Here is a 20,244-nt window from a genome sequence, read left to right on the forward strand (position 1 = left end):
AGATTTGCTCCTCTTTACCAGCCCCCGCCACTGGGAACACTCTCCTCTGCCCTCTGGGTCTCTGAGAGGGTAGATTCAGCTGTGTGCTGTCTTCACTGGCTCCCTGCGCCAGCCTTTTGCCAGGCTCTCTTTCTGGGCCCCTCTTGTCCCTGCGCAGAGGCCCCTGTTTCTGTGCACCAGTCCTGGGCTCTTCTTCTGGTGCTGATAGGGTCCTGGGGGCAGTCAGGGGGTCTCTCCTTCCAACTGCCCATTGCGCCAGGCTCCAGCACCTTCAGCCTCAGCCGAGCACACACCCCAGAGAGACCTTCTCTTCCTGTGCAAGTACTTTTTAAAAGTTGAATAGGGGGCTGGCAGGAAGTCTCTGTTGGTCCTATCAAACAGCGACACATCACGTCCCTGCCTCTGCTCCCTCCTTCTTGTCCAGCCTCTGAGCTTGTTCAAAATGGTGTCGTCCAGGGTTTCTGGCCACATGTCTGAAGCCTCATCCCCCACGCTGCCTTCCCTCCTTGGTGCAGCCTGGTGCCTGGCACCCAGTGACAGCTGCTAATTGATGAACCTGTATCCCCTCCCATCTTCTCTTCGTGGAGAGCAGGCCCTAGCTTGTGGAAGAAAGGTTATCAATCCATCCAGCTGAGGTCAGCCCTCAGCCTGGGTCTGGTCCTGGCTGGCTCACAGAAATATGACAGTTCTGGATGACCCAAAAGCAGTACAAATATGACTTTGGACTCTGCAGAATACTTCTTTTCGCCTCCAATACAATGGACTTTAGTGCATGTTCTGAAACTGTAGGCCTTTTGGAAGTTAATTTAGCCATGGGCCCCACATTCCCTTAGGGAAATAATGAAGTGAAAACACAGTAAAACACACTGACTTTCCCTGGCATGTTTCTTTCCAGTGTATAAAGCCTATTCCATATCACCACCCAATACTGCATAAGTCCTGCCACACCATTCACTTTGTAGCTGCTTCTGGACTGCGCACGCTAGGAATCTCCCTTGCGCAGCCCGTACACGTGTGCACACGCATGTACACATGTGTCTGCATGTAACCAGCCCGGTGTCCCTTACTCCAACTGCTGCGCAGTGGCCTGGTCAAGCCAGGGAAACACCAGTAAAATCCCCATGCAGTCTCTTACATCCTGAGCTCACTGTGGGTGAGTCCCAACTTATGAGGCTCCCCCACAGTAAAAGCTCAACAAGTAGGTGCTCAAAAAGCAAAAAATCCGGGCGGCCCATAGTGTCAGAACCACCTTCTAACAGACACCCACACAAGTGAGGTATCATTTTACTCGGAACACTAAGGGGAACGCTGTGGGGTAGGACATTTGTGCCAGCACAGTGATTCCACACAAAAATATGTGGACAATTTGTTTTTTTCAGCTAAATTTAAGGTTTGCAGGGGATTCTGGGTAGGAAAACGTTGGGGGATCCACGCAAGCCATATCTCATTGAACTCCCAGAAATGTGTGGGTTTGGTAGGTTTCCCTAGATGGCGGCGAGCCCGGGGCCAGAAAACTAGGTGCCCCCCCCCCCCCCAAAACTAGGTAGTTTTGTTATAGGTAATTTTGAAGTCTCCACAGTACGATTTGGGCCATTTCCTGTTGCAGCCACTATGCCTTCCCACACAAGTGAGGTACCATTTTTATTGGGAGACCTAGGGGGGACACTGGGTGGTAGGAAATTTGTGTCAGCCTGATGACCCTACAACCTTCCCACACAGAAATTTGAGAAAAAAATGATTTGTTCAGCTAAATTTAAGGTTGGCACGGCATTCTGGGTAAGAAAACGTTGGGGGACTCATGCAAGCGATACCTTGCTGGACTCCCTCGGGTGTTTAGTTTTCAGAAATGTGTGGGTTTGGTAGGTTTCCCTAGATAGCCGCCGAGCCCAGGGCCAAAAACCCAGGTGACCCCCATTGCAAAACCAGGTTTGTTTTGTAGTTCAAATATTTTTATCAGTTGTTTTCCAAAACAGAACAGAAAAAGAAATAGTAATGACATGTGATGTACAGCTTGATAGCATTATCATGTAATATTGGTTGAGGAAGTACATAGCTTTTTTAGTAATTCCAATAAACAATAATTATTACCTTTGTTGTTTTATGGGACGTGGAATAGATATAAAGCATATTAATAAATCACGCTGTACGTTGATAACTGATTATCCTGTAAATTAGAAGTAAGAAAGGAGGAAGAATAAGAGATAAAAAATAGAAGAAATTAAAAAGAATAGAGAAGAGAGAGTAATGAGTTCAGAGTAATTGAGAGGCCTACCTCTTTAGGTGATAAGTATATGTCCAAAATGTGACCCCCCCTTGCAAAACCAGGTTGTTTTGTGATGAGTAATTTTGATGTCTCACCAATATATTTTGGGTCCTTGCCCCACCCACGCGAGTGAGGTACCGTTTTTATCGGAAGACCTGGGGGAACACTGGGTGGTAGGATATTTGTGGATCCACGCAGATTTCAGAACTTTCCCACACAGAAATTTGAGAAAAAAGTGATTTTGTTTAGCTAAATTTGAGGTTTGTAGGCGATTCTGGGTAGGAAAACATTGGGGGACCCATGCAAGCCATACCTCGCTGGACTCCCCTGTGTGTTTGTTAGGTTTTCCAAGATGGCCGCCGAGCCCGGGTCAAAAACCCAGGTGACCCCCCCCTTGGAAAACCAGGTTGTTTTGTGATAGGTCATTTTGAAGTCTCCTCAATACGTTTTGGGCCCTTGCCTATCGCGGGGACTTGAGGCACCCACATGAGTGAGGTATCATTTTTTTCGGGAGACCTGAGGGAACGCTGGGTGTTAGGAAATTTGTGGATCCACGCAGATTCCAGAACTTTCCACCATAGCAATGTGAGGAAAATGTGGTTTGTTTGACAAAGTTTGAGGTTTGCAAGGGATTCTGGGTAACAGACCCTGGTGAGAGCCATCCATCCTGGATTCCCCTGGGTGTCTTGTTTTAAAAAATGTATAGGTTTGTTAGGTTTCCCTATGTGCCGGCAGAGCTAGGGTTCAAAATCTACAACTAGGCACTTTGCAAAAAAAGGGTCAGTTTTCACTGTGAAAATATGGTTTGGCCATGTTGCGTTTTGGGCCGTTTCCTGTCGCGGGCACTAGGCCTACTCACACAAGTGAGGTACCATTTTTCTCAGAAGACTTTGGGGAATGCAGGGTGGGTGGAATTGTGTGGATCCACGCAGATTCCAGAACTTTCCACCACAAAAAGGTGAGGAAAATGTGTTTTTGTTTTTCAAAGTTTGAGGTTTGCAAGGGATTCTGGGTAACAGAACCTGGTGAGAGCCAGACAAGTCACCCCATCCTGTATTCCCCTGGGTGTCTAGTTTTCAAAAATGTATAGGTTTTCTGGGTTTCCCTAGGTGCCAGCAGAGCTAGGGTTCAAAATCTACAGCTAGGCGCTTTGCAAAAAAAGGGCCAGTTTTCACTGAGAAAATGTGGTGTGTCCACGTTGCGTTTTGGGCCATTTCCTGTCGTGGGCACAAGGCCTACCCACACAAGTGAGGATCCAGTTTTCTCGGAAGACTTTGGGGAATGCGGTGTGGGTGGAATTTTGTGGATCCACGCAGATCCCAGGACTTTCCATCACAGAAATGTGAGGAAAATGTGTTTTTTTAACTAAGTTTGAGGTTTTCAAGGGATTCTGGGTAACAGAACCTGGTGATAGGCACACAAGTCACCCCATCCTGTATTCCCCTGGGTGTTTAGTTTGTAAATGTACAGGTTTGCTAGGTTTCCCTATGTGCCGGCTGCGCTAGGGCCCAAAATCCACAGGTAGGCACATTGCTAAAACAAGTCTGTGCCTAGTGGGCTTTCTGCCGCCCTGGGGGGGAGTCGGGGTGGTGGGGGAGGGGTTGCAGAAAGATTGTAATTTCTCTGGAGGGTGGGGGTATTGTCATGCCCATTTTGGGCAGCCCCCACCCCTACATGAATACAAAAATAATCCCTGATTTCTAGTGGGCTTTCTGCCCTCTTTGGGGGGGGGGGGTGGGGGGGGGCAGAAAGACTGGTATTTTTGCCGGTGTGGAGCATTGCCATGCCCGTTTTGAGCAGCCACCACCCCTAATTCAAATTGGCAAAACAAATCCCTGAAATCTAGTGGGATCTTTGCGCCCTATCTGCCCCCCAGGGGAGACAGAAAGTCTGTAATTTTTGCAGGGGGTGGGGGCATTGGCATGCTCGCTTTGGGCAGCCCCCACCCCTAATTGAAATTGGCCAAATAAAATCCTGGTTTCTAATGGGCTTTCTGACCCCGGGGGGGCAGATTAGGGGCTACAGGCCCCATCTGCCACCCAGGGGGGGCAGAAAGACTGTAATGTTTGTGAGGGGCATTGGCATGCCCATTTTGGGCAGCCCCCACCCCTAATTTACATTCGCAAAAAAAATCCCTGACGTCTAGTAGGCTTTTTGCCCCCCGGGGGTGGCAGATTGGGGGTTACTGCCCCCATCTGCCTCCCAGGGGGGACAGAAAGGCTGTAATTTTTGCGGGGGTTGGGGGCATTGGCACACCTTGTTTGGGCAGCCCCACCCCTAATTGTACTTGCCCAAAAAAATCCCTGGTTTCTAGTGGGCTTTCTGCCCCCCCCCCCCGAGGCAGATTGGGGGCTACTGTCCCCATATGCCCCCCGGGGGGGGCAGAAACACTGTTGTTTTTGTGGGGGCATGGGCATTGGCATGCCCGTTCTGGGCAGCCCCCACCCTAATTCAAATTGCCCAAACAAATCCCTGGCGTCTAGTGGGCTTCTTGCTGCCCGAGTGGTGCAAATTGGGGGATAATGCCCCCGGGGGGGGCCGAAAGCCTGCAATTTTGGCGAGGGAGTGGGAGCATTGGCATGCCCATTTTGGGCAGACCCCACCCTAACTCAAATTGCCCCAAAAACTCCCTGACGTCTAGTGCAGTGTTTTTCAACCTTTTTTGGGCAAAGGCACACTTGTTTCATGAAAAAAATCACGAGGCACACCACCATTAGAAAATGTTAAAAAATGTAACTCTGTGCCTATATATTGACTATATATAAAGTAATTCTCTTGAATAGGAATCAAATAAACACAAGCATGCACCCGGCACTTTTTTACGATCACGGTCTTGATTTAGCGAAGTTCACCATTACGTTTGGCACACCGCCGCACTTACCACAGAACCGATCACGCTCCTCATATTACTGACTTCAAAAAACGGCAGTGTATGCATGCACTTGATTTTGTACAGTCACCACAGACACATCCTGTGTTTCATCACGTTTTCGGCACGATCTACGCCCCCCCTTTACGCCATAACCACATTAACATCGAATCTATGTCGTATCAATTGTCATTTAGTTTTATTTATAGACTTGGAAATAGTTTGGTTGACAGCTGCGTGTGCATGGGTTAACGGTGATCTCTATAAATTCTATATATATTAAGTCGTTTTTAATAATACTGCAGGCCTTTTTGGATCAATAGTTTCCCGTCATAATATTGTTTGTAACCCATTACCATATTCTCAAATTGCTCGTCTGCCATAAAGCTAAAGAGAAACCGCATCGTCAGTGATAGGGCCTTTGTGAATGTGGGACAGCAGCGGAGGACGCACTTGAATTTTTAAAACTTTATTTAAGGTTTACAACAGCATACCATACAGTTACACAAGAAACACTATTAGGTGACAGATTTTGCACCCTGACCACAAGTGCTCCCCCCGGCCTCAGCCATACGCCCCGGTATACCACCAAACGATACAGTGCACCACCAATTGATTACTGTTGTACAAACTAGCATAAGAATACTCTGGATAGGAGGAAATTAAACATTAAATACCTGCGGCCTGGTCTGGATCCGGATGCGGTCTCTCAGTGCCGACTCCCGCCGAGTCCTGGTCTCCGTCCGTCAGTCCTCCTGCTCCGGTCCTCCTGGTGACGCGACGTCTTCTTCTCTCCGCTGCTGCGCACACTGCGCTCGGGCGGGAAGGAAGTCCGAAGATACTGCTCTGTGATAGGTCCAGGCTGGAGTCTGGACCAATCACAGCCCGGACATCCGAGGAGCGCCAAAAACCCCACCCCCCCCATACCCAGGATACAGTCCAGTGCCCGCCGCCCGGCCTAGTGGGGGAATTATTATTATTTTTTTTAAATGTTGGGAATGTTTCCATTTTTCCCACGTTTTCCCACGGCACACCAGGCAACATCTCGCGGCTCACTAGTGTGCCGCGGAACAGCGGTTGAAAAACGCTGGTCTAGTGAGCTTTCTGCTCCCCCCCCCCCATCTTCCCCCAGGGGGAGCAGAAAGACTGAATTTAGCCAATTTTGGGGGGGAGGCTATGTCCTGTAGCCAACCCCCACCACGTACGCTGCATGTGGGAAGTTGGCCACAGGGCCTGTCCGTAGGCATGGGGTTGGCTGGATGCAGGAGGTTGAAGGCCTGTGACCAACATCACGCCATGTATGGCCTTTGGCCGTGCTTGGCGGCGGTTGGATTAACGTATAGTAAATAAATATTACTTTATGTTAAAGAAAACCTTGAAATTCACTAAAAAAACAAAGGTTACAGGGATGTTATAGTTAGGTTCAGTTTTACACACACAAAACCATAGAAATTCAATAGTTTGTTAATTATTTCAAGAAACTATAACTAGTGCTGTAAGGTAACTATTACTTGCACCCTCTTTAGGCCCTAGGGGACCCCATCTCTAGGGCATTTTTTTAAGGGGCAGGGTCAAGCCATTATATGCCCTGGGGAGCCCATCCCTGGTGCTGAAACTTACAGAAATGGGGGTGGGGACAGCGCTGCCCCCCACCCTGAGTCTCTTTAGGCCCTGGGGACACTGTCCACCAGGGCCTTTTTATTAAAGTGGAGGGGGTCTGTGTGCCCCCTCGATCCTCATTAGGCCCTGGCGACCCCATTGCCCAGGTCCTTATTTATTTTAAAGGGGAGGGAAGACACGCACACCCCCTCCCAGAGCCGCTTCCGGCCCTGGGGACCCCAGGACCCACATTAATTAAATGTTGGAGCCCTGGTGCCCACCCAGGGCACCCACCACAAAGTCGTTGAGGGCTGTGGGGGGAGCCCCAGAGCCCCCATGTCCCCAGTCGTCTCCCCGTATGCTGCAGGAGCTGGTATTGCCCCTTCCCAGAGGGCAGGGAAACAGATCAAAAGTCTGCTTCCTGTTGGCGGGAACCTTTTCAAAGCTTCTTCCCACTGGGAGCAGACTTTGTGTTTGCTTCCTCATAGCAGGAGATTAAAAAATGCTCCCGCTAAGCGAGAGAAAGCACTTGTTTCCCTGTCTACAATTGTTTCCTTGGGATGGGCTCCCCAGAACACAGGATGTGAGCTGTACCAGGGAGATGGGGTCCATGGGGCTCAGGGAGGGGAGAACCGTATAATGACAACACTGGGCGATGAGGTCCCCCGGGGCCTATAATGGCTCGGGAGGGAGACTGCGTGGCCCTCCTCCCCTTAATAAATGTGTCCTGGGGGTGACCTTCCCTCCTCTTGATAAAAGAAAGAGGCACCATTCTCTCCCCCCCTCCCCATTGCGCAGGAGTCCCACAGGATAGTGATGTTTTTTAAAAATTATTTTGGCCCAGGGGTGTCCCTCTGGGTTGCCTCCAACACTCTTCCCCCCCCACCCCCCCATGGGGCCTAGGGGGTATCCCTACTCTGCAAACTATATATATTTTTGTTTTTTACATGTTTAGGACTGGGGACTAAGTCCCTGAGTCCTGTGATGGCTGCCATCAACATTTTTCTCATGTTGCTGGCAGCTAGATAAAAGCACTCACTTCTGTGTGAGTTTGACTCCCGCTGGAGTGAGATGACCAAAGAGAAGTAAAGCTCCCTGGGCCAATTAGAACTCTCTATTTTTAAACTGGCGCTCCCGCAAGAGTCTCTTGAAACTTTCGGGGACCTAACCTTCCAGATATCTATATTTTTTTAACCTTAATTTTTCAAAAACTATTTAACAGATTTACACCAAATCACAAAAAGCACAATCTGAGTACCAAGTTCTAGCTTCCTGACAAATTTGGTGTAATCCATTCAGCAGTTTTTGCTGCAGCGCCATTTTAAGAAGTCTATAGAAAATGCATGGGGATTTTGTGACACCCTTTTTTCTCAGCTCCCGCTTGACAGATCACCCCAAAACTTTCTGTACACAAACTTGTCAAAAAGTAGCACCTTTTTAGAAAGTTTTGTGGAGATTGGTCAAACGGTGCCAAAGTAGTTAGCAACAAAAACAATATTTCCCTAGGGAACAGCTGACCCAACTTTAACTACCCCGTGGTGACTGCTGCTGGGTAATATAAATACTGAAGAAAGAAAAATAATTAGGAAATCCTCAGTCACAAACAAACCAAATGAAACACTTCAATGCTGAAAGCATTTCTGACCACCACATCTTAACACAGTCTTTCTTTCCCAGGGCCCTCTCCTCCTCTTCCAAGTTTGTAAGCAATCAAAGCATGCATATGAGTTATCCAAGATCAACGCGATTGGCCTGGCCTCTTGTTTCCATCTGAAAACACAAATGCAATTTGATTTCTTTTGTGGCGTTCCCACAAAGAGCCCTTGTACCTCACACTAGTTGTTTAATGCTTAGATTATCGACCAGTCTGTTTGGCCTCTTCAAGTGTCTACATCATAGACTACAGAAAGTCCATATCACATCTGCAAGATTATAATGTTTTGGAACAAGCACTACATCACCCCTTCATCCATTCACTTTCATCCACTCACAGAAACACAGCATTCAACCACACTCGCCTCCACACATACACAGGCATCAATTGTAAAGCACTTCATCTAATAAAACCAAGGCCTACTAGCTTTGCAAATCACTTGAGGCAATAAATGATGCCGGAAAGGCATCAACCCGTCAGTGAAACATACATTTGCGCTGATGGCGATCCATTTACCAGCATCAAGACCTATAGGCCTGGCAGAGATCACAGTTGTAATGCACCCAGTAGTGGCTGGTGTCCGCTCTGAGCAGTGGGGCGGAGGGGGGTGGGGGGGAGGGGGTGGATGGGGGCAGACTAATGACTGCAAAATACAAATATATATATTTTTAAATAACGTACCTGCCCGTCCTGCTGCACCGCTGCATCGCCACTCTTCTCACCAGCACAGGCTACCAGAGTCCCCTGCAGCCAATCCAGACCCTTCTCTCATTCATGAGAGCAGAGTCAGGATTGGCCTCAGCATCCTCAATTTGTGCTCCCAGGGAGACTGGGAGCCTGTGACTGCTGTCTCCAACCCAGCAATGGTGATTAGGTTGGAGACAGCTTCACTGCACATGGCGGTTTGGTTGGTCCGAGACAGCCAGCCAAACCGTCATGCGCACGGAATCACAGCGCACGCCATTCTCCCTCCCTGACTGCCCCCTCCCACCCCGATGGCCCTGCCCCCAAGACTCACCCGAGAGAGAAAACTAAAATGATAATAAACTGGGTTTATAATCATGTTATTTTCTTCAACTTTTGCAGCTGCTGGCGGGCGGGGGGGGGGGGGATGGAGGGATCGCAAAGCTCCTCCACCATAGCGCAGCAGCCGCCGCTGAATGCACAGTGTGTTTTTCCTTCTTATGTCCTCCTTCCTGAATTGGTGTGGGCATCTCCTGAGAATGAACTGTCACCTGAGTTGAAGCGACGTAGGTGATAACTCTAGAGAGAATAAAATAAATGTGTTCATGTCATCTTTGGCCTGCGTCGCTCCAATCACCAGTTCCCCGAGGCAAACACGGCAGGGGCTTTGAAGCGGAGCAGGCATTTATTTCAGAAGCTTATTGTAATGGACAACGATCACAACGAATCATATTCCATCATTCTGCAGTGTTTAACATGCCCGTCAGATTACCTGATCTGCGAGGGCATATTTGCCAAAAACAGACAAGCGAATCATGCCGGGGGCACAGCAAAGAGTTACATGTCAAAGTTTCTTTCTGCACACATCTGCTAGCAGCAGGCACGTTTGTTTCAAACCGAACATGATAGAGCAACAATTAAAAGTAATTGTATGTTTCTTTGCTTTGGAAGGACTGAATAAAGTGATCCAACTGGGCATGTTCTCAGACTTTGTGCTCTGCTTCAGCAGTCTTTGCAGACTCTAGCACTGGCTTCCCTTTACAGCGTCCAGAGCCCACCTCTCGAAGCCATTTGCTTGCATAAATCGAAGTTGGTCATGCAATTGACTTACCTTATGAGTGAAAATTCCCGTTTTCTATTAACAAAAGATGTATATTTACATGTGCAGAGTGATTTAGTGACATGTTAATCTTAAACTACTTTTACGTGTAAGAAAATTAATTCACAGTGACATGCAAAAGGCGTTCGAGGGCAGGTATGTTATTTTATGTTATATTATAGGACATTTATTAAGCTCACCTACACCCCAAGGGATCACAGGCATTTGCACTGCAATAGGTCTCGCCTTTCTGAGCGTTTGAGCTATTTGCATTGTAAATGACAATGCCTTTTATTTATGTGTTGTGTTTAAAACAGATAGAAAAGGTATTGTCATTTACAATGCCAGTACCTTAAACTCTCGCAAATAAAAGACCTATTGCATTGCAAATACGTTCGGTCCCGTGCTAAAAAGATTCTTTTTTAAAGCGTCAGGAGATTGTGTGTCCTGCTTTCAACAGCAGGCAGGACAATGCTATTTGAGAAAATAGTACTCAGAGGCTGTAATTAAAACCTACCGAGTAACAACGCATTTAACAGGAGGTTTCCTCATGCGAAGTTAAAAAATAAGACAATGCGGTACTAAGGAGGAAATACTAAGCCTATTGACCAATGAAAAGCCACAGTTTACAGTGGACAATGACACAAGCCAATGAAAAATATGAACTGAGAGTGGGCGGAGTTTATCCATACCTGAATACAGCATGCCTCGTAGTGCAGCGCATGCGCTGTCCAGGCTCGACCTAAAAACGAGGAATCAAATTTAAAAAAACAAAGTTTCTAGTTTCCTTCTGAAACAGGTAAGGCAAGTGATGGAATACAAAGCCAGAGGAAACAGATTCCATTGATGGGTGGCTTAAAAAGAGAAAGCTCTTCCACCAGCCCCATGCCTTCCTACGAGACACCACTGATAGATTAGTAATGGTTGAGTGGAGAATCTGGGATGGATGGATGGTACAGTTTGAGGCCAGGCACAATGGGTTCTTAGCTTTGGTAAAGTGAGGCTGAGGTTCAGGTCAGACAATAACCGGTCTGGTGGCTCAGTGGACTAAAACAACTACTCTAGAGGTATGTGTTTGACCTCATGCCACACGTGCAGATCCCGGCGAGTCCACCCAGCCTTTCAACCTAAGAGGTCGATAAAATGACTACCAATGAGTTATGTAAAAGTAAATGCTGGTTATTCAGCGCCAAGGTGCCCCAAGGGACGAACACGCTCTTTACAAATACACGTGTTATTTTATGTTCTCAGAAAAAGGAACTTCCATCGAAAAAAGTCAGTTGAACTAACATTATATTTATGATCTATAACTTTTTTTTATTGCAGTTGTATATAGCGCAAACTCGAGCGCTACAATTATACAAGGAGACATTCCTTTTTGTTTATATAAGCATGGAGTGATTAAGTGATCTGCCCAGAAACACAGGATGTTGAGCTGACGCCGAGACTCGAACTTGCTTCTCCAGTTCAAACGTCAGCTGCTGTCGTTGTTTTATAGACATGGTGAGATTAAGTAATTTGCCCAGAATCACATCTGTTACAGCGACGTCGAGACTCTATCAGCTTCTCCAGTTCCAAAGTCATCAGCTATAGCCAGTAGGCCACATCCTCTCCCCAAATTCCCTGAAACTCAAAAGTTATGAGAATCAACACAACCATAAGTTCCTCTTGATAATGACGTCATGAATGATGTCACGTATTACACCATCAATGACATTAGGAGGCCTGTTATGGCCTCCGTGGCACGATATGTATGGCCTCAGTTGAGGGGACCCACACCCAGTCCTACTGATAAAGTGACACACCATGATTCTGACCTCTCCATTGAACAATTGTCAGCTCTGTGGAAATCACCTAGCTTCATGGTATGTCCTATATATAATGGAAGAGCAGTGATTTAAAAAAAATAAATGTTAAAGGTCATATCAAATGAGATGTTAGCAGTAATGTCAACAAGGATGTCAACTGTCATGTGCTAGTTCAAGAGTAGTGCACTGGAGATTTGTGGTTGTGCTACTCATCACAGCTGTCAAATTTCAGTTGTTTTAGGTTGTGAACTGTAACCATAACGCTTCCTCAATTACAGTTTTTTCTGGAGTTTTTCATATATACATATATATTTTTTTATTTTTATAAAAGCGATAAATCACTAACCTACGTATCCAGCAATAATGTTATTTAAGTTAGATTTATTCAGTGAATGCTTTGGGGTGTGTAATGATGTACTTGAACATGCCCTGTACCCCACTACTAGTAGCCCATAGCTATGGCAAATGACCGTGTTTAGAAGGTGCTGGTTGCAGGGGGCCACCTTCCACATTACCCTACATCCATTCACTGCCCAGCATCCCCTTCATCTGTCCTGTGCGCTGAGGTTTTCTCCACCCCCTCCACCAATCGTGAGTGTTCGCTGGTTATGCCATTGTGCCCATGCCAGTAGGTGATGGGTTCATTTTCAATGGCTGATAACAATACTAGAATGTGGCATTGATACCCGGAGGGTGGCAGGGACAGAAAGACTTTGTATTTTATGTTGTGAACATGAGATTGTGTTTGTGACCCCTGTTACAGAATGCAGCTGTTGTTTTTGGGGATATTTAACCTCAGTGGTGATTCAGGGGAACATGCCCAATAGACTACACTTCGCTGTCAGCGGAACCTCAGTACAAGAGTTAAGTACCCCACTGCCTACTGTCTTTCTTAGGTGGGAGGCCCCTGTTCTTTTCCTAAAACCTGTGCCCATTCATTCCAAGATCAAACACAGATGGACATATTTTGTTTTGGAATGTGTTGTTCACAGCCATCATGTTTGCTGGAGATATAAGAAATGCATTCTCCGTGGCTGTCCGCAGTATTACTGTGCTCCAGCGGCAAATGGTGCAGGGAACAGGGCATGGTTCTTGGCGAAAAACATCATGTAGAAACATGCGAAGGCTATGTATAGGGTAGGGTTAGTTTTTGAAATATAGGGGGAGAGACATTAATACCCTCTTGCATTAAGTCTGGAAAAAATCTGAAAATAAGTATGTGAACCTAAAGTTGAGTTAGCGGGCAGGGTGGGCAGATGTAGACTTAGTATCTGCGGCAAATTCCCCTCAATACAAGTCAATGGCAGGCCCCACTAAATTCTACTTCACTGTTAAAGGAAGCTCAGATCATGGGCTGTGCCCCAAATACCCCCCTCCTCCAGGCCAAATCTCTACTGGGGGAAAAGATTCCTGGTCTGTGTCTAACCTGCAACTCCTGTTTTTGTGCCAAACCTGCAACTCATTCTGTTTAGAAAGACTAGTCCCTATTTTGTATTGACAATTCATTTGTAACTATATGAAATCTTGGTTGCAAGCCCATGGGCACAAACCTCTTCTTTGAACACATGTGCATCCCTATTTGTTGAAAAATAGAAACAATGAGGATTTAATATCTCATATTCTGCAAAAAAACATTGGTGTTAAGGCAAATTAACTAAAATATTGTCAAACGACTGCCGCGTGATATGCAAATTCTTCATTGCTTTTTATTGAGATACAACCGCAAAACTGCTTTTCACATGATGCTTTGTTATTTGTATCCATTTGCTTGATTCTTGTGTATGTAGATGTAAAAGATCAGGAGATTGTTTGTGCACTCCTTGCTGTATGCTGATTGTAAAAAGATGGATTTTTAGTATTTTGTGGACTTGGTTGAGGTATATTTGCCCCTCAGTGCTTAGATGGAGGTAGTTCCCAATTATGGATCATTCTGTCTAAACTGGAGCCCTATCATGGTCTCCCCACGTGCTCCAGATATATCTTTGTAGTGGACACCACCCCTGAGGATGGCTGATGGGAGGAAGGTTCTCGTCTTTAGTTGGAAGCCATTTGTTTTGCCGTCTCTTGTATCGTGTGCACAGTGGTTGTTCTTTTTAACATATGTGGCTGAAGGTAGAGCCAGTGTAGTGTTGTAAGGAAGAAGAACAAACTTGGGGGTTCTCTTTACTATTTCCCCTCTGGTACGCTCTGTTCTCTGCAGTCAGAAAAGGATTATTTAGACTGTCTGAAGGATCAGTTGTTAGAGAAATATACATTTTGCTCTGTGATTAACCCTGCCATCTGTCAACGTTCTCTTTGATTTAGGTTGTTTTGTAGGTTCTGGAGAATTCTGTAATGCTACGGATACTTTTAGTTTATTTGTTTACCTTTGCTCAGGTGAGCCGTATTATGCTTCTGTGGCATGGGCATGTGGCTAAGGAGTGATGGGAGCACCATCAGCGCCTACAGGCAAGTACGCTGGCCGTTTTAGATCACATCAGTAGTGTTAGTAGTGTGTCTCGGGTGCAGTGCTGTCTGTGCATGAGAACCTAAGGCTCTGCAGTGTCTCAGAGCTTCTTTGAATGACTCCTTATTCTACAAACAATCTCTACAGCACTTGTCCTTGACGGGGTCAGATTAGTCCCGTGCTAACTGTGCCACTGGATTCAAGCTAGCCTGGCTGATGAGGGGTGATGCCCCAAAACTGGTCCCAAGATCCTTGCTTTCCGGTGAAGTAAGGTCCTGGTCTGGCAGTTCGGGCTGGACTGTTCCCATGGGGAGAAGGGTCAAGACTGATTTGCATATGGCTGGGTCCAAACTGGGGTGGCGAAGTGAGCTAAAGAATGATGGATCAAACCCAGATCTATGACTGGGGGTGGATGTTTGACAATGTTCAGCATTCTGTCCATCATCTTTTTATGTTCCTAGAGTTTGGTAGACTGCTTGCCATAGTAGAATGGTTGATCGAGAAATTCTTACAGTCACTGAGACCACTCTACCCCCTGGAGAACTCTGAACATGTACAGGCAGAGTCCAGATGCCTATTGAGGACGTCACACACCCCATGCCCAGTATGGGATGCACCATTATCTTCCTAAGCTACTAAGTCAGCTCAGTTTGTCCACAGGGCACTTATGTCAACAAGACCGGCCACCTATGGCCCACCGGAATAGTGGCCTGAATCCGGTTTCTATCTGATTGCTGATAAGGCATACATGAAATCCCGGAGGTAGTGCACAGTTATTATGTCATCCCCTTCCTGCAGACATCACTTGGGAGTGGGAATGGAGCATTACAGGGAATCCCTTGGTACCAGCCTGGAGGGAGTGCAGTCACAGGCAGTGCCCTGTAAGGGAACGGACATCTCACTCCAAATGCAGGCAAGGAGCGGGTCAGGGGAAATTCTGTGAATGTTTGTCACTGCAAAGGTGAATGCCGTCTCTAATTGCACCTACTTTGGTTGCAGCCATCACGGCTCTTCTCAAGAATCCAGTGTGCCTCCTGCAGAGAGGCATGAAGCCGCCTCGTGTTTCCCTGCTCTCTCCTGCTCATGGGTTCGGGGTTGACTCCGCGATTCATGCACCGATGCACAATGGGGACATGTGCCTGATGTACTGTTCTGCTCCTATCTATCCTGGACCAAATGTAGAACATCAGAACCTTGGAGAAGATCATCAGACCTGCCAACTCACTCTGAACTTCAGTCACTCAGTCCTGGCAATCTTCACCCGGCCAAGAGCTGGCCTCACACTGTTCACTCAAGGTCAGCTGAGGCCCAGAAGGTTTTCTCCAGCTCGTAGGTGAGGGCTCGGCACAGTTGAGGTCCACTGCAGGTTTTTCAACCTCGCGAGGACACAGGCAGCAGATCCAGAACCTCTTTGTTTTTGGATAGGCGACGAGTGGCTGCTCTGATAGTGCCAGACACCAACATTTACCCGCTGACAATGGCCCCACACTCACCAAAGTTCTCCATGGCTGCTCAGGCAGCATCCGGCTCAAAGCCTTCCCCGTACTCCAGACCGGGCCCGTCCAAGACCCAAAGAGACCGGCTCCAAATCCCACCCGGTCTCCAGGCCCAGCCCCCCCCCCAAGGCCCCTCCTCCTCGCTCTGGCTGGTCTTCACCAGGCCCTCCCACCTTAGGAGACGCGCAGGAGGTCTGTTGTAATTACTCTCCCACCAGCTCGCGCAGTTCTCCTGTCATGCATCTGCAGATGAAATCTTCAGGGCTTTTTGTGGTGCAAAGTTCCTTAATGACTACAAAATACTTACACCCCCTCTGGTTTAAAACTGCTGAATAACAGGCACCCAGTGGTACCCCGGCAGTTCTCTTGAGACCATGCAGCATGATTCTGCAGGATGTCTTCAGCAACTATCAATTAGGCTGCAGAGCAGGGGTGCATATGATTTATTAGATGAGCCCGGAGATGGATGGCATTGCATAGCTCGTCCTGGCTGCAGCAATTAAAAGTGCCTTGGCATTGAGGCTCATAGTACGAAATCCATGGCCGCCTGACTAGAATTGACTTGTTTATTCTTTTAATTGAAACTGCTCAAATCAGTGTCAGGGGAAGATTCATAAAGTGTACAGTTTGAGCCAGTGGAGAAAGGAGGGAAGGCGGATCGATGCCAACATTATGAAATAATAGGCAAGTGTGTTCAAACATGTGATTCTAAATGACCCCAGGAAGATATACAAATATGATTTCATAAAGCCCCAAAGTGGAGTAATACAAGCAGGCTGGTGATATGATGCTGTATACTTCTAATTGGCAGTGGTATTGTGCAAATGCAAAATCTGTACCAGTGTCCCCTAGTGAAAACATCCCTCAACAAACCTCTGTGGTATCTCTGACGCTAGGAGGAGGTTAGTGGAAGAGTGCGGTAAATGTTTGTTTACGTTAGTGTCGTCCAGTTTTCCTTCTTCCTTTCCTTACTGCTTGGGGTATTGAATTAGTTGGTCGGACTCAATACTTAGTTCCCCAGTTGAGTTTTTTTGCTATCTAAACACGCGTGACATAAAATAGTAACTCGTAGCGCAGCGTCATCTAGTCCAAAACATAAACAGGGCTTGGATTTGTGGCCCAGTACCCTACTGGAGCACCGGTGGAGTTCACAACACTGGGATGACAAGAAGTTCCACAGAGTATTCCTGTGATTGTAAAGTCAGAACTACCATTCGCTGTGTTTGGGGGCTGTTTCTGGAGCAAGGCAGTGGGAGGCACCCCCCCCTCCCTCCCCCCCCCGGGTGTCACAAGCTAGAGGTAGAGGAGAGGGCTAGCTTACTCCTGAAAACAGTAAATGTGGTTCCACCGCCACTGAAGATGCATACAATGTTCACTTGGCCCAGGAAAGTTCAAGTCTTGCACCACCCCCAGTACCTGGGCACATCCTGAAGAAAGGTGTTAGCAGATATGGAGATATTTGGTAGAGTGGCACGCGCAGGACCACAAATGCTTTTTCATACTAGAGAGGGGCCTTCAAAGAGATTGTCTCCTTCCCTTCCAAGCATGCAGGGCGAGTCGGTTGTGGTTGAGTCTGGTACGCTGGCATCACCCGTGCAAACCTAATCCAGAGCACCAGGAGACTGCAAGCAAGGCCTCTCTTTGTCCCAGAAATAGCAGACCTACCTGGCCGGTATGACCTCTGTTGTGCCGGTGTGGTGTGAGGTGAGGGGTTGAACCTTCTTCCGCATCCTCGAGTAGAGGACATAAGACATGCATAGAGACGCCTCATTCTCCTGTTAGTAGTTGTGTCGTACTCCTGACTTGACTGTGATTTAGTGTAGACGTAAAACACAATGACTCTGAGATGTAAGGATTGTGAATATTTTTGTGCTTAATATGCTGCAACTGAGGGTTGGTGTAAGTCAGGCTGATGTCCAGTTTTGTTAGTAAAACCTTAGCGATGCTCAACGGATTTTATAGAAATTGGTGTTGCCGAAAAACGATTCTTCTTTTGGCAGTGTCAATATATAAACCTGCAAGCATTCACAGATCAGAGGGGCAACGCTACCATAGAACTACCAGCGATGGGAGTGGTTTTTCAATCAAAGGGGGCCTGGGGACCTTGTATCTCTGCTGTAAGGCGTAAATTCATGGGCTCTGTGAGTTTGTGTTTAATCCAGCTCGTCACATTGGGAAAAAGCCTGTGGTCCCACTTATGGAAATGTACTAGAGAAAGTGCCTTCCCATCTTAATATATGGCGTGGGTCTGTAGGTCTATACGCACCCCAAGCCCTTGCAAAGTTTAGAAAATAATGTGTTAAGGAGACTTTCGGGGGCTTCTCTGATCTGCTTCACATTTATTTCTTCACCAGGAACTGGGGATGGAATATGTAGAGGACACCATCAGCTTAGCCCCTCTGTGGTGATCCATTTGGACAACCCCGCATGCCAGTTCTAACAGAGAAATTGTGCAGGACTGTAAAGAGCATGAAAGAGCCGTGGCCATTCCCTGGATACAATGTGAGGTCTGGGTTGAACGACTTCGGAGAGTTGCACGTTTCTCCCAGCCTGAAAGGACGCTGAAGCAGGGCATGGACGGGGTTCAGTCTCAGTTGAAGCAGGACAGACGGCTTGCTAGAGAATCGTATGAGTCTTCTAAAGTTATAGTCCGAGAGTATGTGCCCTGTATGTGATCCCGGGAATGGCACCATTTTTAGGTTGGTTCTGCTCCTCATGCTACTCCGCGATTCTGCTTAGATCTCGCGAGACGGATTATGAGTTTCACTTTGGGCCAGTTAGAGGGGGGGTAGTATTGTAATTAGAGCTCCCGGTTTTGTGGTAATTATTTTTTTGTAATTTCCATCTGTATTTTTCCATATTTATTATTTCCCTTTTTTATCTGTATTTATCCATATTTATTAAGTGCTTATTGTACAAAAAGAAGCTGCAGTGGGTATATTTCCACCTTTATTTAACTGACAAATCTTTAGTCATGTTAGAGTGTCCAATGACTATTAGCCATTTAAAGTACAATTCAGTCATATGAAATCATTTGCATTGCAGAATAGCTTAAACAACTGCACTGCTGCAGGTATTTAAGCTTCTCTGGGAAATCTTTTTTGTGTTTTTTTTAACTCCCATACTGTCAGTGTGCACAGGTACTCACCTGGCATGGATGACTGACAGTAGTAAAAAGTGTCCAAAAGAAAAACGATTTTCTGTATTTTTCCATATTTAAAAATAAGTACAGACAGGAAAATCGATTGCTCTCTGTCTGTGTGTAAAAACAGAGAAAAGGGAGCCTTAATTGTAATATGTCCTTGTGATGAGACCTCACCTCAAAGCTTGCTGCACTTTGTATTCTTTTGTAAATATATCAGGAATATGCAAGATATGCCTGCTACCCTTTGTTAGGAGGCCAGGCGCTCGGATAGCTCTGGCGGCGCTGGAATACCTGGAAGCACTGGGCCGCCCCCCGAATTGTTTTAACATGTGTTTGTTTTTAAAATCTGCAATTCAAAAGGAGGAATTCATTGTTGTTTTCAAGATGGATTATCTTTTACAGTGTTGATGGTCATTTTATGAAATCGGTTATTAACTTATTGTTTTCTGTTGTTGTTGTTGTTGGCGGGAATCGGGAACTTAGGATACTGGGTACTGAAACTGCCGTCCAACATGCACTTTAATGCCATGAAGGTTATTGCGCGCTTCCCCTGGATAATAAAATTGGTGCCTATTTTGTGAAGCCTTTTATGAGATCATGTACTGTATTTTTAATCTCTTTGTACTTTTATGGTCACATCGTGGCCGAAACAAAGCTTTCAAATGAATGAAAAGATACAATACAAACCAGATTACACAGTTGTGCAGCTATCCGCGCTGCCATGGGACCAGCAGCGAGGGGCTCCAGAGTCCTAGTGGGCTCCTTGGTGTTGATGTTATGGAAGGGAGGATTTCCAAAGTTACAAATAACAAAATCCAATTTTCATAAATTAACATTCACCGGACCTGTTTTTTGCTCAGAGCCATCCAAAGCCAATTACGGCTAGAAATTCTGCCCTGATAAATGGGAAACAAAATGAATAGGGGTGAGGAGGAGGAAGAAAAATCAATATTTCTCATTAGAATCCCAAACAGTGGCTTGCTTTTAACATCAATCCTTTGTAACCAAAAAAAACACGAGCTTTCCTCTTTGTCGAAGGCACAGGCTCCGAGGCCCATTCACCGAGAAGCTCTCTCATGGCCATGGAAACAGGAGAAACAAATGACTGAGTATGGTCCCTAAAATTGCATTTCATACAGTGACCTAGCCATCAAAGGGAAAGCGCTGTAATGTTTCACAGT

The 20,244-nt window shown here is 46.5% G+C and overlaps 1 protein-coding gene across 1 annotated transcript in view; it reads left to right on the top strand.

Annotated features, from left to right (window-relative positions):
• The window catches only part of SAMD12 (sterile alpha motif domain containing 12), a 1,313,302-nt gene that overhangs the window by 1,104,981 nt on the left and 188,077 nt on the right, over positions 1 to 20,244 (top strand). The gene's annotated exons all lie outside the window — the stretch shown is intronic.

The sequence above is a fragment of the Triturus cristatus genome, chromosome 5_1 (genome assembly GCF_964204655.1).
Source record: "Triturus cristatus chromosome 5_1, aTriCri1.1, whole genome shotgun sequence".
Taxonomy (NCBI): Eukaryota; Metazoa; Chordata; class Amphibia; order Caudata; family Salamandridae; genus Triturus; species Triturus cristatus.